This window comes from Nuphar pumila, chromosome 1 (genome assembly GCF_984573655.1).
Source record: "Nuphar pumila chromosome 1, dmNupPumi1.hap1.1, whole genome shotgun sequence".
NCBI classification, from domain to species: Eukaryota; Viridiplantae; Streptophyta; class Magnoliopsida; order Nymphaeales; family Nymphaeaceae; genus Nuphar; species Nuphar pumila.
Window position 1 is genome coordinate 47,055,631 of NC_143249.1, and position 27,577 is coordinate 47,083,207.

The 27,577-nt window shown below is 37.9% G+C and overlaps 1 protein-coding gene across 1 annotated transcript in view; it reads left to right on the plus strand.

Moving 5' to 3' along the window:
• LOC149848874 (geraniol 8-hydroxylase-like) overlaps positions 1-27,577 on the plus strand; it is a 181,487-nt gene that overhangs the window by 123,271 nt on the left and 30,639 nt on the right. The window lies entirely within an intron of this gene.

Below are 27,577 nucleotides of genomic sequence, written 5' to 3' on the forward strand. Positions count from 1 at the left end.
GGTTGCTTCTTATATAACGATTTGTAAGCTTGATAAATCTTACAACGATGTGTACTTATGAACCCAAATATTGCGACGATGTGTAATCATGATGATCGTTTAATGTGTTGTGCAGGTTAGCAATGTCTGTAGCTCATCAGAGAAGAGATACCCCGTCGTTCTATGGCTTGTGTATTAGAGAAGTGATCCGCTGGTCCTATCTATCTAAGGTTTTTGAGAGGTACCAAAATATACTTAAGATTGAGAATGATAAAAACAAAGAAAAAGCCTTGGAATTGTATTATGCGGAGGATTATCCATCAGATATCGAGGCTGCGGACCAAAGGAAGAATGCTGAAGAGCTAAAGATGCAGAAGAAGGATGACCAAGAGAAGGCAAAGCAAATAAATAAGAAGGAAAATGAAAAGAGAAGGAAAATGAAGAAGGCAGAGTAGAGGGAAAGGCAAAAAAAGAATAAGGAGGAGAGGGAAAGGGAATTTAACAATCTAATGAAGGATGCTAAGGCGGAAACAGAGAAGATGTACTTGGAGCTTAAAGTAATGCGAAACAGGGTAAAGCTACTAAAGGAGGCGGAGGAGAGGCGAAGGCAAATGAATAAGGAGGAGGAAGAGAAGGAACAGAATAAGCCTGAGGATGAGGAAGAAAAGGAAAGGTGAAGGAGGGAGAAGGAGTTTGAGGAAGGGAATGAAATGCAAAGGAAGGAGAATGAGGACGAGGAAAAAAAGGAAAGGCAACAAAAAAGAGAAGGAGGAGGAGGAACAAAAGGAAAGAGAAATGAAGAAGCAGGAGAAGGAAGTGCAGAAAAGAAGGAAACAAGATTTGGAAGAGAAAGAAAGGCGACGGAAGGAGGAGGACGAGAAAAAAAAGAGAGAAAGGAAGGAGAAGGAGGACGAGAAAAAGAAGGTGAGAGAAAGAAAGGAGAAGGAGGACGAGAAAAAGAAGGAGAGAGAAAGGAAGAAGGAGGGCGAGAAAAAGAAGGAGAGAGAAAGGAAGGAGAAGGTGGAGCTGGAAGAGAAGGAAAAAAAAAGGCAGTGGGAGGCAGTAGATCAACCAGAAAGGCCTAGGTTGGAGGGAGAACAAGAGAAAAGAGCGACCAAGGTAAATAAGTCTGTCCTGTCTGTGAAGATTTAATAATATGTTTAGCGATTTTGGTATAGCGATTATTGTGTTAGGTATTAATATGTATAGCGATTACTGTGATAGTTTGTGTGCAACCAATATTATTTATAGCGATTAGTAAAATATTATTTATAAGTACAAATGGTACTAATTTACAATTGGTAGGAATAATATGTTATTTTGTGTTATAGGGAGGTCACAGGAGAAGTAGAGCACCAGGTGAAAAGCTCGGAGGTCGGTGTCAATGGCCTGTAGTTCTGTTGTGGTATGGTCAGCTCAGTGCATATCAGAAGGACCGATTACGAAATATGCACTTCGATGGCCTTTTGGACCAGCAATATTTTGAAACTTGGTGGAATACCATGACCCACCTGGCAAATAAGTGGAATGATAAGACGAACATATTCAAGTTTGATTCTTTTGAGATCACCATGACTCTAGAAGATGTGGCGAGGATCACTGGCCTTAAGTGCGATGACAGTGCTGTCCTATTACGACATTCAAACTATAACGCAAGAGAAAAATGCACGACCCTTTTAGGAATGTCGATGGACGAATAAAGTCAATGTATTTCTGGTGGAATCAATTCCATATCAATGAAAGTCTCGTTTTTTCGTAATAAATGGGAAGGCCGCTTCGCTACTTGTGCATCTGAAATAGCTGACCAAGAGTTGTGTGACTTCTTTCTTTATTTTTTTGGTCTTACATTATTTTCCGATTGTTCTGGTTCGAGAATAAGTTCCATGTGGCTGCAGTAACTGGCAGACTTAGACGAAGTTGAAAACTATGCCTAGGGTGCCGCCATGCTCTCACACTTATACAGTCAACTCTACCGTGTGAGTAATGATACAAAAACAGTTGATGGATTTTGGCCATTTGTTCAGGTCTTTGTTTATTACATACTTAGTAATTGTAGACTAAGCTCATTAAAGGTTGTAGTGTTACTAATATATTATTTTTGTTAGGCTTGGGCGTGGGGACATATTATCCTATTGCGTCCACGTTGTGGCCTTGCGATTTGTGGTTTTCCAAAAATCGATCGTTGGGCTAGAATAAACGTCACAGTTCATAAAGCTAAGTCCATTTTAGATGGACTGCAATTAAATGAGATAAACATTCTAAAATTGTTTACAATCGGGTCAGCATTTATCATTGAGTATTATAAATCATCGTAATGTTTAGCATTCTTAAGTAATCATCATGGTAGGATTGTCTTCCGTAGTACATATCTTTGTTGCCATATCATGCATAAGTAAATTGTAATATATTTGTCACTCGTTATCAAAAAGAAGTATCAATGTACAGGTTTTGTGGAGACCGTATGGAGATGGGGAGGACGATGACCAAGACGTTGTTGCAGAGGCTGCTAGATTATCTGACCGTGATTTGTGGCTGTTTTACAATTATGAAGCCGAGTTACAGCATGATAGTCGAGTTCTCCTATAATCTGGCTTGGGGCAGTCTATTTCAAATAAGCCTTTGGAAGTAAGAAGGAAGATGAACAGTGGTGGGGGCAGGAACGTGAATTGGCACAAACGCTACAAGGACGGATTATTAATTTGAAACACAGGTGGTGTCCGTGCCGTATCGTATGATTATAATAGACGACAATTTGATCCCTTCTATTTCGAAAGGTATTGGGAACCAATGCGCCAAAATCTGGAGATTGAGAAAATTGGGAATCCATGCCTCTCAACTGCCCTCTCTCATGTTGCAGCCTAGCCTCTACAACCCGTCTGTCGTCTCTCTCCGGTTACAACAACAATTTCCTCAGTAACAAATCACGATGAAGAGCGAACACTTGCTACAAAAGAGAACATTGTCTCCGCCGCAAGGTTCAAACTGATGGAGAGGGAGAATAAGAAATTAAGGACAGAAGTAAGCAATATTGAGATACAATTGAACTCAGTGGTAGAGATGATGACCAGTTTTTTTAATAAAATGGACGCAACCAAGAGGCCACCCAGGATAGACAGTCCACCAAGAAAAAGAAAGAGATGAGTATATCATATTTCATCTGATTCGTCAAGTGCCACGGAATAAACCCCAGGTATTCTTTTTTATCACGATAGGTATTTGTTGTAATTGTATAAGTAATTGTCGTAATGTGACATTCTTTTATTGTTTAATTCTTTTTTATTACATCTAACAGACATGTTTCGTCTGTGAATCTCGTAAATAAATAAACTTTAATCAAAAATAGATGTCTGTTGTTCAGAAATCGTGGCATCGCCTAACCTCCTTGATTGATTAAAAATCGCAATATAAGTTGCAATATAACTCGTCATTTTTGAATGAAAATCGCAATAGATGTCTCATTGGCACGAGTAATATTGTTCACAAATCGCAATATAACTCACCATTTTTTAATGAAAATCGCAGAAAACATGCAATTTATGCGGTCAACATGGTCTCGTAATCGACGTTAGGAAATGATTAAGGTCGCCATCGATATGATAGAGCTTTTATGCTCAGCAATCGTTGTATTTGTCTCCAGCTTGATAAAAAATCGCAAAAAGGATTTGCGGTGTATGCCATGAATAATAATTGAACGAGTTCTGACATCGTAAATGATAATAGTCAACAGCGATAAGAAAAGTTTGATGCTCAGAAATCGCTATTGATGATCATCAGTAAATTCAAATCGCGCAATAGGATGCCGGCCAGCTAAAATTGGTACGATATATTTTTCGGGTTTGAAATCGCTCATTTGCAGGGACACCTTCAATGCAAAGCGCAAAATAGGATTGCAATTCATGAGGTCAACAACGCAACCGCCAATGTCTTGTAATAATCGGCGTTTGTAAACGGTGTAAGTCAACATCGATTTGCGGTGTTAAATGATACTAGTATAAAGCGATAATGAACGTTTCTTGTTAAAAACCCGATAAGGAAAATATGTGGCATGAATATATCGATGTATCCATATATGACAATCAATACAATAATCGTCAAAGATTATACATACCTGGAAACCGGGTTTGGTTGGGTCGGGTCAATCTCCCACTGAACTATTGTTATAATATGCAGTCGAAACGACGGGACGATTTTTTAATTATTTAAAACACAATCATTTAATTTGCGGTCGGTTTTCGAAAAAGGGCGGCATGTGAAATGACGTTTTTTAATTATTTAACATGCAATCATTTAATTTGCGGGCGGTTTTCGAAAAAGGGCGGCATGTTAAAGGACGTTTCCTTTATATTTGACTGACGACGTCGATTTCGTAGCTGTGTTGCAAAGGTGGCATCGATATCTTTGTCTAGGCATGGAGCCAAAGAAGAGGACGATGGGAGCAATAAGACCAGGCATGGCGCCGAAGAAAAGGACGATGGGAGCAATACAACCAGGCATGACGCCAAAGGAGAGGACGATGGGAGCAATACGACCAGGCATGGAGCCAAAGAAGAAGACAACCATATCCACAGCACCAGCACTAGCGCTTAAGGCGTATATTTTTTGAACCTCCTGACTGGTTTAATCAGCATTTGCCTTTTTATGCCGTATTTCGATGTGTGTTGTTTACTGTAGAAAATAATTTCAATGTCGAATTCTGAATACTACGCTCATGGTGCACTCAGTGCAACATCCACAGACAAGGGTGGGCGACAACGCCCTAAAGAGTTCGTAGATGACATCGAGCAGATGCAAGATGAATTTGCAGACGGGAACACTATCAGTAATTTTGTACGTATGTAACCACTATCATTTTCTAGGTCATCGGTTTGTATGTTTTGAAGTTCGTAAATTTTTGCAACCAGACAATGTGTGATTTTGTCAATTATATTCAAAGCAACGCAACGAGCAATACAGTACGCATCATCACCCCTTATTTCATGATATGTCTGGTCTGCTATTGTTTTATTTGCTTTTATGACTTACTCACGTTTCTTGGTGGTTAAACCTTACTATTTCGTGCAACAGATGTACGTCCGGCGAAAGCCATACACCAGTGGATTCGTAGATGCACTACCTTGTTGGAATAGCGATAATGAGTGCGTAGACTTTTCAAATTTTGAAAAGGTAAGTTAACAAACCTCTTCTCCAAGGTTTAGTCATAACATCCCCATCACGATATGTCTATGGATTTATAAATTATTGTATCGATTCGCAGATTTTACTTTCTACACTCTGGCAAAATCCCGAACATTGGGTCTTATACGAGATCAATTTACGGAAAAAACAACTATGGTGCTACAACTCATTGGACTGCCACAGTGGTGTAGAACGTGACGCTATGCATTTGGTAAGCTTCTATCCATAGGTGAAACGTAGCTATTTGAGGTGGACCAGACTGTACTATATTATCCCTTTATCATAGGCGGGATTCCTAAACGACCTCGTGGGTGTCGACATTGCCGAGTGGATGTTGCTTTGTGCTGACGATGCTCCTTTACAAAGTAATGGGGTCGATTGTGGCATATTCATAATGAAGCATATTGAAGCAATATTCAAAGGAGAAGAACATTGTTTCGACGCTGTATGAGCTTTGTATCCGCTGTTATTTGAGATTCCTGTTATATATTGGTTTCACATTAGATATTTTGTTACAGGAAGATATACCGGAAGTACGCGAGGAAATATGTTGAAATTTGATTGAGTTTAAAAAGTCGGCAGACAAAATATGTAATGTGAAACCTATCGATTGCTCTATCTGTACAACCTAACGAGCTCCGCCATCACCGTTCTCGCCCTCCTCCTTGACACCAACTCCGGCGGTGCAGTCGCAGCATGGTGAGGAGCGGTCCGCGGCAATGGAGTTGGCTGACGTGGAGCTGCCGGCGGTGCAGTCGTGGGCTGGTGAGGAGCGGTCATCGGCGGTGGCGAGGGAGCGTGGGTTGGCGGAGGGATGGGGTGGCGCTGGGAGGGAGGAGGTGGGTCTGCATGGCGAGGGACGCGGTCGGTGCACTGAGGGTGGCCAGTAGGAGCTCCACCGCGTCCTCTTCCTCTCCCTCGCGAGGAGAAGGTTTCAGAGGAGCGGTCATTTCAGTGACGGGGGTTCATCTCGCCGGAATCTGAATCGTCTGGTTTCTGGTATCAACACAATCGGAGAGACAGAGACAGAGAGAGAGAGACATACTGTTGATATGTAGGAGAAGAACTTCCGGTAGGCAAATTTTGTAAGACTACAAATTTTGTAAATCTATCTCCGTTGAAATATAATTTGAACATTACAAAACACGCTTGTAAATCGTTGTACTGCTTCATCTACGAAAATTAAATCGTATCGAGAAATAGTTTTCTGTTATATGCGCTTAACCAATGCTAGTAATGTTGCTCTTCAGTAATTAAAAATACTGCACAGCGAAAGATATTTTGTTGTTGTTCTGAAATCTTTGTATAACTCGCACTCCGTGAACGAAAAGCGCAGAAATAGATTTCTGTGATTTGTGGTCCACAAAGGCACGTAATGTTCACCCTGAACAAATGACGAAGTATTTATCGATAAAAAAGGTTTGTTCCTCAGAAATCACTGTATTGCTGAACTTACGAGAATGAAAATCGTAATATATATGCTCCATCGTGAACGAATATAGTGCATAGCTAGATGAGAGTGACTCGGGTCGACCCAATGTCGAGGTGTAAGTCCATAATCTACACCTAAGGCAATTTGTTGGGGGCGCAGGTGGACGAAGTTGTGGATTTATATAAGACCAAAAAATATTTCTAAAATCAAACCCACACGCTACGTGCTACCGTGATTTGAACTACTATGTCCAATCGCATTGATTAGTTTTGGGAATAGCTCTCTGACATGACATTGTTCAATTTCATTAATGCGGAGTGTATTTTATTTGAGATTTGCTCTGTGTTTATTAAAACTATCATATTTATTTGAAAACTGATGGAGGGTGATAGGACGTTTCATTAATATATGAATGACACATCACACAGGTTAAGGATGTGTTCCACTTTGCTTTGTGAATAAAGAACCGACAAGCCGACAATTCCTGCATAAACAACTTGTTCTTGAATCGAGTGTATAGGCGGCTTCGACGCAATTGAGGTATTCGTCTAGATTTTTTTCATATGTCTGCAATATCATAATTAATGGAAATCCTATGCTTACCGTATAAATCCTATGTTTTCCTTGCGATCTGCATTCAATGACGATGAAGAATATTGCAATTTCAGAAGAGCAACCGTTCCTTATTGCTGTTGAGTATTATTATTTTTGGGCGAACATATACATGTTTTTTTAGAGCATGCATAAATCATGTTTGCTGTAAGATATGCGCCCATGATAAAGGTCAATAGCGGTAAAATTTGTTTGCTGATCAGGAATCGCTCTTTTGCTGAGACACTTTAAATGCAAACCGCGAAAAAGGATTGTGATTCATGCAGTCAACAACGGCTTCTAATATTCGGTCGAAATATGATAGATTACACACAAGTTGGTTGTACCGTCTCTAAAATCTACATGAAATAGACGAACATGAAATTACTCTGGCGTGGTGGGCACCATTGTTCGTTGCCTTTTAGATCCTCGTGGTGGCTCCGTTAGTTTCTCCTCCGCAATTAGAAAGGCCGTCAATTTCTTGCAGAGTTCTTCGCGAAATCCAGGTATATCAACCTGCAAAAACAAATTTTAATGTGGAACCAATAGACATGCATTTAATCCCCAATAACAGAGGCCAAGAAATGACATACAGCGTTGAAACATGGTTCTGCACCATTGTATATCGCTTCAATGTACTTCATTACAAATACGTCGCAATCAACGCCATTATTTTGTAAAGGAGCATGGTATGTCGTGCGATAGATCCACTCGCTAACGTCGACTCCCAAAATGCCTTTGACGAAACCGATCTGAGAATAATGCAGCAAAAAGTAAATTCATGACCCCAGTACACAACACGATACTCATATACATGGAATCTTATGAGATGTGAAATGTCAAGCCATAAACCACTATCAACTTCCAACGAATTGTAACACCATAGTTGTTTTTCATTTAAATCCATCACGTATAAGACCCAATGCTTTTCAGATTGCCAGAGTGTAGGAATCAATATCTGCAAATGGATCGTAAAAATGTTGTTAGCACTGTTATGTTGTAACCTTTAACTCTAGGTTTGTTTACTTACTTTTTCACTTGACAAAAGGTCTCTGCAATGATTATCGTTAACCCAGTAAGGTAGGCCGTCTTTAAATCCACTGAAGTATGGCAAACGGCGTAAGATAGTCTGCAAACCGAAACATTGTTAACAACAATGTTAAAATACGAATCAACTGGACTAAATCAATAACCAAAAGCAACATAAAATACAACCGATATACCATGAAATACAGACTGACAATGCTTATAGTTTTGCTTGGTGCGTTGCTTTTAATATAATTGACGAAATCGGATATAGTCTGTTTGCAGCAAATATGATGTTATTAACGTACGTACACATGGCTTACGTATATAGACAACTCCTACTAGTTTCATACGAACAAAATTATTGATCATGTTGCATTGTGTGAATTCACCGTGCATTTGTTTGATGTCCTCCAGGAGTGATTGACTAAGTTTTCGCCCAACTTCGTCGGTGGATGTTCTTCTGAAATGAATAAGGACTTTGCAATAGACGATATTGAAATTACATTATAGAGTACACAACACAAATCACAAAAATGGCATGAAAGAGACGGATTTTGATGAAAATGGAGACGATGTGTAGACAATATACGCATGATTCACCATTGTTGGTCATGTAGCTGTCTTCGTCTGCCTCATCGACCATAATTTGCTATGTAGCTGGTTACATGTTCGAGGGAGGAACTCCGGGTTTATAAAGGAACCGTCGGTTTGACTGTTGCTGGTTCACGAAGTAGAAGATAATCACACCGTCCAGTACTTGTGCGACTATTTATGAGCCAAAAGATCTACTACTCAACCACCATGATCAATGAATAATGTACGATCAATCAAAATTTTTTCAATACATCCTTTGCTATCCGTACGAATTGCATATGTGTATTGCGCTTTACATTCAATGATGACGAGGAAAATTGTGATTTATGAACACTTTAGTTACCTTATTGCTGCTGACTATTATCATTCAACGAGGAACATTACCATGTTTTTTTGACAACATACAACCCAAATTTATTTTACGATTTTCAGTACAGGAGGTAGAGAATTACAGCGATTTGTGAATGTCAATCATTTTGTAGCTGTCTTGACTTTAATCATTTTCGAACGTCGATTACATGCCTGTGTTGACCGCATAAATCGCAAATGTGTTCTCCGTTGTTCACTCAGTTTAGGGTATAGGGTTTATGTTATAGGCTTCATGTTCAATTTTCGTCTCCATTTGTATTGTATTATGTTGTACGTACATCGATTTATGTGTTGAAATTGTTACTTTGTTATAAATTTCTCATAAAATCGATACACATGATTTGAACTACAAATCGTTGTAAATATGTATTAAGCGTATACGAATGACTGTTATAGATTACTCATACAAATCACAGCTGGATGACTGCACAAATCGCTATACAGCGAATATGAAATCGATTCACGCACCACCAACCACGGATCACAAATCGTCACCGACAAATCAAAATCCAGCGATTACGAAAGACTTCCTCGGCAAGATCAGTGGACGTCCTAGGAGTTCTGCTGTGGTTCGAATAAGAAGGGAAACCCAACAATTTCTCAGCAAACGACCTTTGCTGGAAACCCTAAACTCTTAACAAATCCGACAATGTGGAAATCGGGTCATGCAAAGAGGCATGACTACTTAATTAATAGCCCAAACAAGATTCATGTGTACCAGTTTTCTCTTGCGAATTCATCAGAGCCTGTCATGAAACACAAAATATAAAACACTGCCTTAAGTTTCACAAGAAATGCAAAGCTCATCCCAACATTGATTACATACCAAAAGTCTTGTAAAACTGAAGCTATCGTTGCCGAAAATCTGGTCGGGAGGAATGAAGGTTAGCACATTGGGTATTACGTCTTTAAGGTATTGCTGCATGTTGGACATTACACGAGTTAGATATTAACAAGCTTCACGTAATGGGAAGTAATATAATGTCTTATATACCTTTTCATGAGAAGGGTTTTGTTGCTTTTGATTAGAGGTTGGTTGTTTCTTAGACCTTTTCTTGCCAACCAATTCTAGTGCACCCTTTGTCCTCCGACGACTGCGATCAGAGGCAGGTTTTCTTTTGATACCCTTCGCTTCATGAATATGTCCATCATAATCAACAACGTTCACTACCGACTTGTTGAAGATGATGTTTAGGCTACGCCACAACTTCTTAGGAGTGTCGAGCGAAGCATGATTTTCACCTACGTTGTTCGATCCCATAATCTTCGACTGCTATTCATTCGCTGCAATGGACTGAAGGTTAATTAACTGCACGTTTTCAAGTAACTCCCTTGATGCTTTTCTCATGCATACATAGCCTTCTTCACTTCTCGATACCAAATCAGCAACATGCATAAATGACCTACACAGTTGTTGGTAACAGAAGGCTATGTGGCACTTCTCGTCGACACCAGGTTTACTCACATTGTCCATATCAAGCATTTCAATATTTGCTTGTCTTCTCCATCTTCGCATTAGATAAGACTCTAGTATTTCTTGTATCTTCTCTTGATTAAGTGCCTTTAATGCATGACAGCATAAAATACCTTTGAATTCATACATTTTGCACGAACATTCAACTCGTCCATTGTTCACATTGTACGTGACATGTGCTTCTTGCCTTTTGTGATGCTTTTTGCCCTCCCATAAAATATAGTATTTGCACATATTCTCGGTTTGCATGGGTCCTTCAATATTGCAATTCATGACATGAAACACCTCTTTCTTGATCCATTCAAATACAGTTAGTGTATACAGATCTGCAGGTCACATCAATATTTTCATGCCAAAAGTTGGAGGTCGTGTATTGAAGCATTTCATGTCTTGTTTAAGCTCATTCTGTCTTAGACCGTCTATAAATAATTTATATTGTTCCATAAAATAAAATATTGTTAAACATGAATACAGGGTTTTCTTCAAAGTGGCATGCATATATTCAACTCTTTGTGTGCTTATCATACCAGCACAAAAGTATTGTCTTCCATATGGCAATGCCCACTTCTCTTTTTCTACATATAAATTTTGTAACCAAAGACAATCTTCAAGGTCGTATGTCTGAATCATTTCCTCCCAATCAGACATAAAGGTCATCTCGTCTACGCTCTCAAGCACACACCTAGTAAACTTTTTATCAAACTCTGTCTTCTGATTAAATGTGTCCTATGTTCTTTGCTGCATTTTGAAAGATATGCCACAAACATAGCTGATGATGTGCATTTGGCCACACATGAAGCACTCCAGCCGCAATTGCATGATCACCATCTGTAAGTACAGCTCCAGGTTGCTTCTTGTTTATTGCATGTGTAAATACTATGAACAACCACTGAAAGCTTTCCTTGGTCTGGTCATACAAAAATGCGTCGCCTAATATACAACTCTGTGAGTGATGGTTCACTCCGACAAACTGCACAAATGGCCATTGTTCAGTATTAATCTTTATTGTACTATCAAATACAAGCACATCATTGAAGCATTCATAATCTACTCTTGACTTTGAATCGGCCCAAAACATATTCACAACATATCCATCTTCATCCAATTGAATTGCACTAAATAAACCAGGGTCATTGCTTGATTTCTTCTGTAAGTAATCAACCAAAGAACATATTTCTTTATTCTTCATGTTATATGTCATCTTCCTTCTTAAGTGGTTTCTTAGATCCAAAGGTGTGAATGGCACATTATCGCAACCACCGTCTATGTGGGCAAACAAATTGTATGTCTTCCTTGGTGCAATGCCGACGCTATCGGCTATTTCAGTCATTGCAGCATGCGCTACAGTTACTTTCCGATATGACCTTAACATAGGAGTCATAAATGATGCAGATAAATCATGATTATGATCACTGATTAAAGTGTGAACTAGAAAATTCTCATTCGGATGTCTTCTCAAAACCATTCTAGCTTGACATCCACATCTTGATTCTGGCATGCTCCTCGTTGGATTTCCCATTGATTTCTTCCAACCTTGCTTGAAACAAACATATGTCTTTCTCACCACGACACCCTGTGAATTTTTTGACCAAGAAAACCTTCTCACACTGAAGCTAACTTTTAGGGCATAATCATTGTAAAATTTATATGCAGCTTCCTCACTATTAAACTGCATTCCTTCTACCAGAACATAGTCAAGTGTACTTCCATGTTCATTCGCAGTGCCTACACTTTTATTATGTATACTGTCATGATAATCTACCTCATTATTGAATTGCATTTCTTCTATTGAAACATTCAAGTCAAGAGTGGGTCTAATGCCTGCACCCTTCTTATCATGTGCATCATTAGTGCAAATGATCAATTCTTCAGTTGCGTCATTACTATAGATGTTCCATTCTCCATAACTTTCAATTGATTGAGCTACATCGTCTTCATTACAACCTGATGATAAGCTCAACAATGTTATAAGCAATATATCAGTTTGTGTTGCCAGCAAAATAGCAAACAAATCGATATTAACTAATAAAACAATATCTCACAAATCGGTAGTATGTTACTAATACAGCGGTTTGAGATACAAAGCATATAATTAGTGAATGTAGGATACCTGATGGGTTGGAGGCCCTTCCTAGCATTTGCAAACAAGCATTCTTGTCAACAGGTCCAAACGTCTTACAAATATCGATAAGTTTTCAACCATCGTAAGAACAAGATCTACCTGCACTAACAAAATAATGCCTTAATGGCACACAAGACAACATGCGTTCTTCATCGACAGCATGATGAGTTGGAAAGCTACTCACGACGCTTTAATGGCATTGGTCGGAATGTTTGTGCGTCATTGCTTTCTTCCATAATGCTTAATGACAACGCAAAAGAAGAGAAGATACGGGAATGTTTTGTAAGCAATATATCATGTTGTGTTAGCAAGCGCATACGTTTACTATGACTTAATCAGGATGCATATAACAACGGATACCGATAAGGGTTAGCAAGTCAAAGAATCGATTTAAAGAATGACAGTATAAAAGCAATTGCGGTTTGATATCTGCTTATATTGAGCATCAAGTTGTCACTTACCATGCCAATAAAAGACACGAAATGTCGTACATGTGTGTTGACGATAACGCTGTCAGTAGATCCAAGAGGCTGTGAAACGAGTTCAATACAAATCGCTGACAAAGCAGCGATTTGAATGTGTGTAACAATGTGTTTCTGCATGCACACGTTTTCAAAGTCTGTGTACAAATATCTTATGAATACATATTACAAAATATATAATATCTTACAAATCGATATACATATCGAATAATATATTGAAAATCGATACGGCAGTTAAGCATAATAACTTACAAATCGACAATACAAAACCATAATATCTAAAAGGTCGATAAATATATCGCACAATACATTACAAATCGATACGGAAGAAATTTGGCATAATAGCAAACAAAACGATATTAACTAACAAAACAATATCTCACAAATCGGTAGTATGTTACTAATACAGCGGTTTGAGATACAAAGCATATAATGAATAAATATAGGATACCTGATGGGTTGGAGGCCCTTCCTAGCATTTGCAAACAAGCATTTTTGTCAATAGGTCCCAGCGTCTTACAAATATCGATAAGTTTCCAACCATCGTAAGAACAAGATCTACCTGCACTAACAAAACAATGCCTTAATGGCATACAAGAAGACATGCGTTCTTAATCATAGCATGACGAGATGGAAAGCTACTCACGACGCATTAATGGCACTGGTTGGAATGTTTGTGCATCATTGATTTCTTCCATAATGTCTAACGACAACGAAAATGAACAGAAGACACAGGAATGTTTTGTAACACAACGCAGGCACGAGAAGGCGACAATGTGTTGTAAAACAGGATACAAAACAAGGCAGAAACCTTGACTGGAGACGAAGGCAAAGCTTGCGTTGACAATGGGAGCTATTGTTACAGCAGATGGCGCAAGACTTTAATGAATAGAGAACGTCCACAGCTTAAATAGTTAACATCAAACTTTCTGGATAAAGGACTTTTTTGTCCTTTTCTCAAACCGTAGTTTCACAACTTTTGAATGGAGGATATTTTTGTCATTTCCTCGAACCGTCATTTCAGGGCAAGAAAAGCAAGTAAGGGTGATTAAGTCTTTGCAACAGCACCAGAGTCTGATGCAATGTTATGTCATCATACATGGGAATACGAGCCCCATGTGCATAAATACGTGGCGATCATTCACCCCCCCCCCCCCCCCCCCCCGAACACAGACGTGGGATTCAGTGAATCATCGGGGGTGAACATACACCACCCTCCCCTAATAAATTATAAGTGTAACAAGTTCTTGAAACAGGCTGGCCTTGAAGTTGATATATGAGATACCACCATCGTGACCAATAAGTTTTGTCAGCCATTTTAGACGGTCAAAATATTGTGATATTTTTAAAATATGACAATATTTTGATATCTCTGTTTTTTAAATATCATGATTTCATTGTGATATATCCACAATTTTATGTGTTGTAAATTAGGAAAATATTTTTTATTTTTCTTATTTTATTCTATTACATATATTTTTCTAGTTTTGAATTGATTAATTTATTTGTTCCACTTGATATTTTTCCCAAATATGTGAAGAAAGTAAAAAATTTCAACTTTACATGACATATTGGCCGTTGTTTTCTTGCCATTTAAGACTTCTGACACTACACTATGACTTTTGGGACATGACTTCATATTCTACTCTGGTTCTCCAAAGATAAGAAAAAACTTTATTTACCATGCAAAGAAGAAAGATGGTCACGCTTCACAAGACAGGTTTTACTGTACATAGAAAAAAGTGGTTTTACATACTTGTGTTGCCATTTTTTTTTATTACATCAGAAAAACATGATCTACTAAACTCAATATGCAGATCACTTCTAGAGCGTCACAGGCTTTTTCACTAGGGTTTTCTCCTTAAAGAAAATTTTGATGTTTTCCACTTTTAGGACATGCTTGTAAATTTGAAAAGAAATCTCTAGAAATGAATTATCTTGAGAGTCCCAATGGCATGATTTGGAATCCCATGTGATTACTTTTCTCATATTTGCAAGAGCGGGGGAAAACAAATTCTTGGGCAGGGATGGAGGAGTGGTGCCAAAGGAGAATTTCCTGTAAGCTCCTCCTAAACTTTCAAAAAAAAAATTTGGGGGGGAATTGCTGGAACAAGCCATAACCACAGTTTGACAGATGACTCAGAGTGGACATGGCCGGAGTATGTAGAACTTCCAGTGAGCTTGACCTTCACTTGATTAAAAATGAAAAATAGAAATAGCATTTAGGCTTGCCGGTGAGTCCTCTCCAGCCGACGTTTGGTTGCAGGTGATTCCAGCAAGCCCCAACTCCTCTTCATAGATGATGAGAACGTGAACATTGGGTGTTCCGACATTCACACTTTTTCAAACAGCCGCGAATCACCATGATTCATGGGTATGATTTTGAACCATATGATTTGAAATAACAAAGTGGGTCTAGATTTAAGCCTAAATGAGCAGTATTGAGTAGAACTGTTGGTTAACATATGATACAATGAACTCGTGACTAATTCCAAAGTAGGGTTATGTTAATTGATTCAATCTAGTCCTACTTGAAGCTATTTCCCCAACTTTGGAATTGATTACAAAAAAATAAAGCAATTTAACTTCAAACATGTGTTATGGTTTACACATTTGGAGTTTGTACCAATTGTCTCAAATGTGGTTAAATTTTACCTCCAAATCCCAGCTGTTTTTATATCGGACCCCTCCCTCGGTCTTTATTTGCCTTGCTTAACTCTAAAATACATAAGAAAAATATTGCTTCCACCAACATTCTAAATCTATAAATAACTTCATCCACCCTCGTCTTTTGGCACAATTTTATGTTGTAACAACTAATTTGGATTCAGTTTTTAGTTCAGCTTTTTATTTAGATTTGGATCTTTATTATGTATCTTAAATCCAATTTAGAATTAGGCTTTTCTTATGTTTCCTGTAACCCTTATCATAAAGGTTTTGCAAGTTGGCGGACAAATGAATTTCAAGTATTTTTCTTTCATTTTAATTAATTTTTTAATTTTTATTAAATATGAGTTGTCATAGTTTAATTACATAAGAGTAGTTGGTACAGCCAGATTTTCATGTGACCTTGAAATCGGGTTTACATCAATTGGTATTAGAGCATGTTTGTCATCTCATTCACCTATATAAATGAATTTAGGGACAATCATAACTGATCCATCACTAACGTGTTTAGCAACGGATTAGCGTCGGAGTAACGACGGATGGCTTTCATTGCAAAATTATAGTAACTAATTAGCAATGGAAACTATCTATCGCCAGTTCCATCGCTAATTTGCGATGAATTAGCGAATGACAAGTTCCGTCACAAAGTCGTCGTTACTGTACGAAGATTTTGGTTTTGCGACGGATTAATATCCGTTGCAAATGCCATTGCTAATATAGTGTCAAACCCAGCGATGAATTGAGATCCGTCGCAAAAACAATAACCAGCTAATAAATAGCGACGAATTAAAATCCGTCCCTAATCCATCGCTAAATTGCATGCTGGTACCAAATAGCGGTGGATATTTCTGTCGCTAATCCGTCGCAAAAAAATAAGAAAAATGTTTAAAACATAAATATGGAGAAAAAAATTCTCATAATACAATTTTTATTTCCTGTACAATTTATATTTTATGTCAAAACATATATAAAAGGAAACTAAAATAATTAATTTATCCACTACAAAATTCGCAAGTTATAATTATTTACAATTGAACATTTAAAATTTTTAAACAAAAAGAAGGTACACCAAATGCAACACATGAATCTAATCATCGCAAAAATTTTGTGCGTCCTCTTTTTCATTGTGTCAATCTGTGCCTTCAGCTCCACTACGCTGATTAGCGCCAAAACCTACACAAGAAAGGAAATGTTAGTATTCATAAACAAAATATCCTGAAATAAATTATATGCAATGCACCTAAGTTAAGGCAATCAAAGTAACATGAAATCTAACGACATACAATACATAACATGAAACTTTCTTACATGAGATTCACCTGCAGACGAAGTTCCCATGTTCTGAAAAAAACTGCTCAACTCATTACGGACAACGTCAGAAATTGCTTCATGTAAGTAGTCACACATTATGTCCTTAACGAGTTGGCATACGCCATCCCAAGAATTAGGCGGGTCAGTTGGATGCTTGGAACTGATGCTAACGAGAGAACTCTGTGAGTCATGACTGGAGGAAGCAACGACTGGTATGGTATTCATATTACTCCCAAACCCGAACACACAATCATTTTTTGGTTCACCTGTTGCAGTCACCCATGCTGCAAGATCAAAAGGTGGATGTTGAGTGAAGTCATATCGCTCTACCATCTATTGCTCATATGACTCCTACAAAGTAATGATTACAATATGATATAATAATTAATAATTATAATATTTATGATAACTTGTATATTACAATGATTATTAATACAATAAATACATACCGTTGTCGTTCTCACCTTCTCTGATACAAACTCTTCCGTGGTCTTACGTTCATGTGTTTCAACAAATACATCCTTGTATGGCACAATGCCTCCTTTTCTGGTTTCTGCAAAGTTAAATGATAAAAGAATTATTTAACCATTTTCTTCAGGTGGCTCCCAAAAGTCCTAGATCCACCTGTGTGTAGATGGGCATTAGGCATTTTTGCTCGGTTTTGTGCAGCCTTCGCTGAGTGGTTTCGAAATTCATGCCCCGCCCATAAGTCGCACATTGCATCCCAAACATCTGACCTGATAGTAGGAGGTTGATGGCCCTTCCATTGCAGTGGATCATTTATCTCGCCAGATGTTTTTCTTGTTGCAGTCTTCATATTGTGCAACATGTCTGCAAATCAATTGGCAGTCACCTTCTATCACATTTTTCTTGCATCATGTTTATCCATCATAGTCGCGAAGCGATTCAAAACCTACAAATATTTTCAGAAAGTTAGTGGGCATGACTATAACAAAAAATTAAATATGAAACATATTAACTATAAGAAACGATTGTATACCGTGAATGAGGACCACAACCTGTCCAACACTTCCTTCGGGTACTCTTTCTATTGAGCGATTGCTCCTAGTAGATGTTGAAGTAGTGAATTCCTAATATTTTGTATTACTTGTTGTGGCTCGAAGCGTGCGATGCACATGAATTGGTACATATTAACTATCAATATACAATATTTATAAGATAAGTAATAAGTAAAAATGAAATACTTATAGTCAATTATCGATATACACTATTTAAATTAGTCTTATTGTGAAAGACTAAGAAGACCCTGCATCCTACGTTGGCTCATGACTTGTATGAAAAATTGGTGTAGGTGGGTCATGTATAAGAGAAACATCATTTGTAGAAAAATACGTTAGAAATTCTCAGAATATGCATTTAAACTAATCAAGTATACAATTAGTTAAAAGATATACCTATCAAAGCAGTCCGTGAAGATGAAGGCTGAGACTGGCTACCACTGGATGAACGACCACTGTAACCTCCATGAACCATATTCTAACAAATAAAAAATGCCGTGCATTACATTCAAATAATTTGAAATCATTCACATCAAGTATTGCAATACATTCAAATCATTCAAACACATTACAATACATTCGAATCATAACTATATACGTATCAAAGATACATAATCAAAGAATAAAAAATGTAATGCAATACATTCAAACATTGAAATATCTTCTAATCATTCACATCATTGCAATACATTCAAATAATTTGAAATCATTCACATCAAGTATTGCAATACATTTAAATCATTCAAACACGCTACAATACATTTTAATCATAACTCAATACGTATAGAAGATACATAATCAAAGAATAAAAAATGATTTTGTATAACATTCAAACATTGAAATATATTCAATAGAGTATTGCAAGATTTTGCTCACTAGCTCTAGAATTATTCTTCATCACTTGTTTGACTTTCATATTCTTTTTCTTCTTCTTCTTCGTCATCTTCTTCTTCATTGTTTGCCCATCCACTTGGTATATCATTTGGATCACATTCTTCTATGAATGTTTCATCGACCAATGGAGATATGACATGCATATCATGCGCAACATCGTGACCATAAGAGAAGTCATAGATATCATCTGATTGATAGTAATCACTCTCTTCAGTTAACTTGTCTTCCTGTAACTGATCATACTCAGGGTATAGTTTGGACTTCACCTTGCAAACTGCCCATCATTCATTTATATCTAACTTTTTTGTACTCGGATATGAAGTATAATAAACTTGTTGAGCTTGTGAGGCTAATATGAATGGTTCATATGTTCCAAACCTTGATTTATGATTCACCTTCACAATGCCTGAGACTTTGTCGACTCTTATTACTGTTGGATCAAACCAATGACACTTGAATAAAGTTACCCTATTATTTATGCCTAAGTAAGTCAACTCCATTATTTTCTTTATAACACCATAGTAATCATGTTTATTTTTACCATAGCTGCTACCCTTGACACACACGCCACTATTCATCGTTGATTTGTTTATACCATAGTCTTTTGTATGGAATCGGTAACCATTTACGATGTACTTGTTGTAACATTGCACAACTTTGGTCAGGCCATTTTATAAATCACATATTCCTTGATCTTTAACATCACCACGGTGAACCTACAAACATAAACAATGATTGTGATCACAACCAATTAAGTAAATTAGTGTTGTTTACACGTAGACAGTTTATGTCATCGTCCTTACCAACTCTTTCAAGCACTCTACAAACTTAGTTTCACGTTCTTTTTGCATTTATGCATCAGTGAGATATGAAACTTCTCTTCGCAACTCTAGATCAAATTGTCTGCACTTAATAAATACTTATATTACCGAACCATGTATGCACGTCTAGAACATAAAAAGATTTAGATTTGTGTTGCGTCTATATGTACTTACTCACTATATGGGTCGATCGCTGAGCAATTAAAAAGAATATAGATTTGTGCTACGTCTTGCTCTTGATCTGCCAAGAGTCTTGATCGACAACTACCAAATGCATGCCCAAGTGGTTGAAATATCGACAGTTTGTTAGCTATAGTAAATTGTTCTTTATCATCGTTACGAGGTGGGCATGCATAATGTGTTGGAATGTGATGTTTAAAGTACATATATGAGAAATTTGAAATCTCTTCTAAAGTGTACGCCTCACAAATAGAGCTTTCAACTCTTGCTTTATTCTGAACCTTTTTTTTTAAGTCAAACATGCATTTGTAAAAAATATACATCTCAAATTTGAAATATTTGTCATTGAAGAGAAAAATATAAGAAAAAATATACCTTTCAAATAGGTACATCCACTAATATTGCACAGGACCACCAACCCTTAGTTCATATGTCAAATGTATGATCAAATGTTCCATAACATCGAAAAATGCCGACAAAAATATCTTCTCTAGCTGACAAATAGTAGTGACGACAGAATCTTGGAGATTCTTTACCTCAGATACTACGACTTCCGATATGCATAATGTTCTAAAAAATCTACTCATCTCAGATAATACCCCTCATATAGGTTTGTCTAACATATCATGGAATACTAGGGGTATCAATCGTTGCATAAAGATATGACAATCATGGTTCTTCAACCCATATGACTGTCCATCGTCGATTTTCACAGCTCGAACAATATTAGAGACGTATCCATCTGAAAATCTCAACCGTCTCAACCATTGACATACTTGCTTTATTTGATCAGGTCAAAGCATGTATCTTGCCTTTGGTTTCAGTATTTTTCCATTATACTCTTTGAGTTCCAATTCTGGTCTTTTATATATTACTTTTAAATTCATACGGGCCTTCGAATTATCCATTATTTTTCCTTTAACATTCATTATTGTATTGAACATATTATCAAACATATTTTTCTCCACATGCATTACATCCAAAATTTGTCGTATCAATAAGGTCATCCAATATGGTAGTTCCCAAAATATAGATTTCTTTGTCCAATTATGATCCTTCCCAAATCCAAGGAAGGGTGTCAGACTATGAGCATCTGTTAATACATCTGGAAAGTATCACAATCTTCTTAAAATCTCTATGCCAGACAATTTTGTCGGTGGACCTTCCATTTCAGTTGTGTCTGCTCGAAACACATTCTTTTGTCTTCAAAATGGATGGTCGTTAGATAGAAATCAACGATGACACTCAAACCAGCATGGCTTTCTTCCATACGTCAATCTAAATGATTTTGTGTCCTTCATGCAATACAGACATGCCAACCTTCCATGTATGCTCCAACTAGATAACATACCATATGCAGGGAAGTCACTGATTGTCCATTGAACAATGGCCTTTATATTAAAATTTTGTTTTTTTTGTGCATCGTACATGATAACACCATCATCCCACAGTACTTTTAGTTCATCAATCAATGGCCTTAAATATACATCAAGATTTTGTCTAGGTGAGGTCGGACCAAGGGTCAATAGAGACAAGAAAAGATTCTGACGCTTCATACACAAGCTTGGTGAAAGGTTGTATATAGTTACACATACTGGCCAACATGAGTATGGAGTTGATCTACCCCCAAATGGATTAAATTCATCTGTACATAGACTGAGTCTAACATTTCTCACTTTCATTCTGAAGTTCTGATGAGTACGATCAAAGTGCTTCCAAGCTTCCGCGTCAACAGGATGTGTGATCTTATTTTCATCATGTTGAACTTTATTTGCATGTCATCTCATGTGCTTAGTTGTCCTTGAGGACATATACAATCGTAGTAATCTAGGGGTGATAGGAAAGTAGCGGAGTGACTTATATGAAACTTCCTTTGATCTCATGCTACCATTACCTCTTGTCTTTGGCTTGAACCGAGGATGTTCACATGACGGGCATGATATGCTGTTTTCCAGATCCTTGAAATACAACATGCGGTGATTTGGACAAACATATATCTTTTGATACCCCATACCTAGAACATTGATCATAACCTTCGCACGATAAAAAATTTATGGCAATTTCTTATCTTTGGGCAACATACTCTTCACTATCATGCACAAATGGTCAAAACATGATTGACTCAAATTATACTCGGACTTCAAATTCAGTAGTTGAAGAACTGCAGACAAGATAGTGTGACTCTCGCAACCATTCTAAAGTGGCTCATCAGCATCTCTAAGTAAATCATAAAATCTACTAGCTGCATCGTTTGATGCTTCTTCCTCTACCCCAATTGTTATATCACTAGGACCCATAGCAGAACCTAGTTCTATTTCTACGACATCAAATATCAAATCCATATATAGATTATCATTTATCACATCCATTCGTACATCAAAATTGATCATAAATTCTTCACCATGAAAGGTCCACTTACGATAATTACTCACAAAACCCTTCTTGTATAGGTGATGTCTAACGCCATGAAGTTCTACAAATCGATTGTTCTTACAAATCTTGTAGGGACACCTAATCCGACTTGTGAGATCCACTGTACTGACATTTGCCGTTGCAAATTCAATAAAACTTTCAACACCATCCATATATTCATGTGATACCTCATTGTCAACTATCCTATGGTACATCCATTCACGGTTTGCAATCATTTTATCGTATGATATTACGAATAGTATCCTAACCAATTATAAGAGAATCATTAGAATGCTAACCAATTAAGCATGCTTTCATTATACAATTTTACATAGAAGACATAATCAAATTTAAAGTAACTATATGCAAGCATGGATACAATCACATCAAACATTGCAATACATCCAAATCATTCATATCAAAAAAAAGTCAAACATGTACCTGTAGCAAACACACTCCAATATTTCGCTAACCACTACCATGTCTAGCATGGAATCCGTACTCCAAAAATAAGAACACTTCTATTCACATACATTAAAATCATGCTCAGCATGATCTCCAAACTTCATCAAAACAATCCTAGATATCAACAACTAAGTGAGTGTGTGAACAGAAAAGTATTGCATCCAAAAAATTAAATAACATGTGATGCGCTTGCATCACTTACTCACCACGGGTATTTACCCGATTTGAATTGCTTTTGCCTTTTAATTTTTTTCTTATTTCTTTTTGCATTGAAGATTTTACAGCATACGATGCTTAGCAATAAGCATCACGCAATTTGCTCAGCAATGTACCTGCAAAGAATATATATACAAAACAATACATGGAGGATGTGGCGAAAAAATTAATAGGGAGGCAAATATATATACAAATCATGTTTTTTTCCTATAACAATGCTAATTATTTCACTTAACAATTAACTAATTGCTATATTAATAACTAACTAATCTATTTAACTAAACAACTAACGAAGTAATAAACTAACACTAACACTAGTATTCAATCCAAACATAAAAAATCAGTAAAACACTTAGTAAATCACAAGTTAAACTCAATAAAACAAAAAGTAAAAATATGCAATGGAACTTAGTTAACACAATAAAAAAAATGTAATGAAACTTCAGTTACTATTTGGCAGAAAACAGTAAAAAACATAAATAAAACCAGTAACAAACAGTAAAAGCATTGCAATGAATATCAATTTCATTCAAATATTGAAATTCAGTAAATCATAATGAAATTCATTTAATATTCTGATTCATACAAATAGAAAATGTAGCTTAATTAAATCAACATTCACCAGATTTTCAATAATCAAACAGAAAATGATTTCATCAAACAAAGACAGTAAAAAAGAAATGTGGCGTATTTCACTCATAAGACAATGAACAGAAAAATAACTAAAACAACCACGTCCAAGAACATCTAGAAAATTGCATCGAACTCCAATATACAATATATAACTAAAACAACCACACCCCAATCGAAACATGAGTCAAGACAGGAGGCGCAACCTCCCGCTGAAAACAAGAAAGGTAGGGTCTTTGCCCCTTGCCGGCAATAAGGTCAAGGCAGGGGGGCGAAGCCCCTTGCCAGAGAATAAATGATATACAGGGGGCTTCACCCCCTGCTCGAAAATAGGAAGAAGGCATGGGGGCTTCGCCTCCTACTGGAAACCAAAGGAGGCAGAGGGAGCTTCGCCCCCTGCCAATAAAACACAGGAGAGCACGGGGTGCTTCGCCCTCTTCCAGGAAACACAAGAAGGCAGGGGTGTCGCCCCTTGTCAGGCAGGGGGGCAAAGCCCTCTGCCAGAAATAACAAAAGGAGGGGGGAGCCTTGCTCCCTGCCGGAAATGAGAAAGGCAGGGGCTCTGCCCCTGCTAACAACAAGATCAAGGCAGGGGGAGGCGGAGTGTCCTGTCGGCAAAACAAGAGGGACAGGAGGAGCAGAGCCCCCTGTCGACAAAGCAAATGGCAGGGCGGCGGAGCCCCCTGTCGGCAAAGCAAGAAGGACAGGGGGAGTAGAGCCCCCTGCTAGACGATAAGGTGAGCGACAGGGGGTGGAGCCCCTTGCCGATGTGAGGCGATGACAGGGGGCTAAACCCCCGTCGGTCGACTCCAAAAGGAAGGCAGGGGGTAACACCCTGCCAATGAGAGGCGACGATAGGGGGCTCAGCCCCCCTGTCGATCGACCCCAAGAGAAAGGCAGCGGGTAACCCCCTGTCGATGAGAGGCAACGACAGGGGGTTCCACCCACCCTCCCCCGTCGGTCGACCCCAAAAGAAAGGCAGCGGGTAACCCCCTTCCGACTAGTGGTGACGACAGGGGGCTCCGCCCCCCTATTGGTCGACCCCTCACAGAGAAGAAGAAGAGGGGTTTAATTGGCGGCGGTGTCATAAAAAAAAGTAGAGGAAAGATGGCATCGGGGATGTCAACCGAGGTCACCGAAACAAACGACGGCGGTGTGAGTCAATGGTGTCCTCGCAACAGAGAAAAGGTGGAAGGGGTGATGACCAGCGGCGCGTGGTCGCCGGCGAGAGCGGTCGTAGAGCATGATCGAAAGGGGGGCGGTCACCGGAGAGCGGCAGGTGGTCGGTGCGGTTGCCGGTAGTCGGAGAGAGGGAGGGGGCGGTAGCCAGAGAGAGGGACGGGGCAGTAGTCGGAGAGCGTGAGGGGGCGGTAGCCGGAGAGAGGGAAGGGTGGTAGCCGGAGAGAGAGAGAGAGAGAGAGAGAGAGAGAGAGAGAGAGAGAGAGACGCGGGTGAGTAAAAAAAAAATCGATTTCATGCCCTAGGGTGTTTTACATCGACAGTTAGCGACGAACTAGTGACAGAATTTTTTCATCGCTAGTCCAGCGCTAATCAGCAATATTTTACAGCAGCATTTAGCGATGAAATATTTAAGTCACAAACTAGTGACAGAGGTATTTTGTCGCTATCTCCATTGCTAAGCGCGATGGGTTTTGTGACATAAAATTTTAGTCGCTAATTTGTCGCTAAGTAGCGACGTAGTTGGCGACGAAAATTTTTCCTTGCTAATTTTGTAAATATTTATGAACTTAGCGACAGATTATTTTCTCTCTCTCTAATCCGTCGCAAATTTATGACGGAAAAAATCCGTCGCTATTTGGCATTTTTCTTTTAGTGTGTGAAGCCCGTTGTAATTCCCACAAAAAATTCAGTAATTTAAACAAGACTTTTTGTACTCAATAAAAAAAAAATCATTTCACCAGTCCAATTTGGTATGTAGGTGTGATGGATTTATCAAAGCACCTAAGTTTTGGATTTTTTGTGACAATTATTGTTCTGATTTTTAACTAAAAAAAATAACAATAATAATAATCACCATAAAAAAGATAATCAATTAGCCAACCAGAGAAAAATCAATAGTTGGCTATGCTAATGATTAAATACTTTGATAGAAAAGTATTACCTAGATACATTAAGCAAAACTATTGTTGACGAAGACAGACTAGGTATTAAATAAATTGAGTAAGCTTGGATTGAATAAGAATTAATTGGAGTTAGATCCAATTGGAGATCTAATATGAAAAATAGTTAATTAGGGATTTCTAAAATAAGAATCAATGAAATAAATATTTTAAATAAAAATAATTATATTAAACAATATAATATTAATGTTAGTTGGATTTAGTTGAAATGAAACCAATTAAGCCAACCATCATAAGGTGGGGGAGGCGAAAGGCAATTTTGGCTAGAGACCCTCCTTGGAAAACATGTGAGAGGTGAGACCCAAGGAGCCTCTTCACATAGGATCCCAAGGAAGGATCTTCACCTTCCTCAAAGAAAAACAAAGATTAACATAAAATTGCAGTAAAAAATGATTTTTTTGTACATTGAGAACATCAATGACGTAGGCTGGATGACGGTGATGGCGATGATAAATGGAGGGGTTAGTTGTAAAAAGATAACAAGGCGGTATATATTCTAGAAGCAAGTAAAATCCATGGCCGTGACTAAGAAGTGGGGGTACATTGTGGACAATTGCTCTCTTTTTATTGGTGGTGGACAAAAGGGTTTAGATCGCGTGAGCTTTCACACGTACCCGCTGACACGCACCGACAAGGAAGCAGGAACCTTCCTTCACACCTCATTTGGGAATATAGGTTGGAGGGGCAGCCCCACTGCAGCATGCATTACCATCCTTTAGTTTTGTTCCCCACGTTTTTCAAGTGGGTGAGGCCAATTGACTATGTGACAAAATCTTGGCTGTCTTGAGGGACCACCTTATCTTTAAACTGTCTTGTTGCTCTTCCAATCTTCCATCATCCCACGGTAACAAAAGTTTAAACGGCAAAATAAAGATGAGAGAATTTGATGACCTTCTTTTATCTTTTCACATTTTTTTTTAAAAAGTGCAAGACTGATAAATGACCAAATAGACGGTGTTAAAGCTTGGCTTGTTCTTGCGGTGAGTCGATCTCGAGTTAAATGAGTTGAGATCATGGCAAGCTTAAGTTAAATAAGCTAAGCTTGAAGGGGATATGTTAATTAAAGAAAAATATTTCTTTTAAATAGTAAAAGTTGAACTCTAAACCAAATGAATCAAGCTCAAATATTTGCGAAAGAAATACTTTGTTCCAAAGTGGTAAGCAATAGGTTTTGAACTCTGAACTTATTGATTGCAAGCCAAAATCTTCAAACATGTACCACTATATTATATAAATATATGTAAAACATCTGTTATTAGTTAAGAAGCTCATATGATAGGAGTTGAATGCCTGTCGATTGTATTCAGCTTCCTGACATATTTCACAAGCTCATATGAGATACTTTCTTACAAAATATATTACTTCTAGGATTTTTTCTAGCATGACATTTGTCTCTTCCTGACATAGCATTTTCTAAATTTTAAAAAACTGAAGACTTTCCCTTTAATGTAAAAATGGTAATCTCTCTCTCTCTCTCTCTCTCTCTCTCACACACACACACCTCATTTGGGAATAGCAGGTTGGAGGGGCAGCCCCACTGCGGCATGCATTACCATCCTTTAGTTTTGTTCCCC